Raw genomic sequence first — 335 nt, 5'->3', positions numbered from 1 at the left:
GGTAACGAGGCATGTTCGTGTTGATCTCTCGCCCCAGCCAAAATCACAATGTGATAAGCAACGGATATCATGGGTGATACATGATGACTCACCCGTAGAGTTTTAACACTAAGCATACCATCACTTAAAAGAGGATTATCGTTCGTTCTGTTTTATTAATCAAGTATTCCCTCTCCTCTTTTATATGAAGAAAATGGAAAGATTTTTTGCAAATGTTTTGAGAAACGAATACTCCCTTGTTCTGACCCGGCCATTTGCCAGGGAAACCACAAGTTATTAAGCTCATACCGTGAATGACGGAACAAAAAAATAACAGTTGCGAAGTGGATGACTGT

The sequence above is a fragment of the Penaeus monodon genome, chromosome 24 (assembly GCF_015228065.2).
Source record: "Penaeus monodon isolate SGIC_2016 chromosome 24, NSTDA_Pmon_1, whole genome shotgun sequence".
In the NCBI taxonomy this organism is placed as follows: domain Eukaryota; kingdom Metazoa; phylum Arthropoda; class Malacostraca; order Decapoda; family Penaeidae; genus Penaeus; species Penaeus monodon.
Note: the sequence above shows the minus strand (reverse complement) of the source record.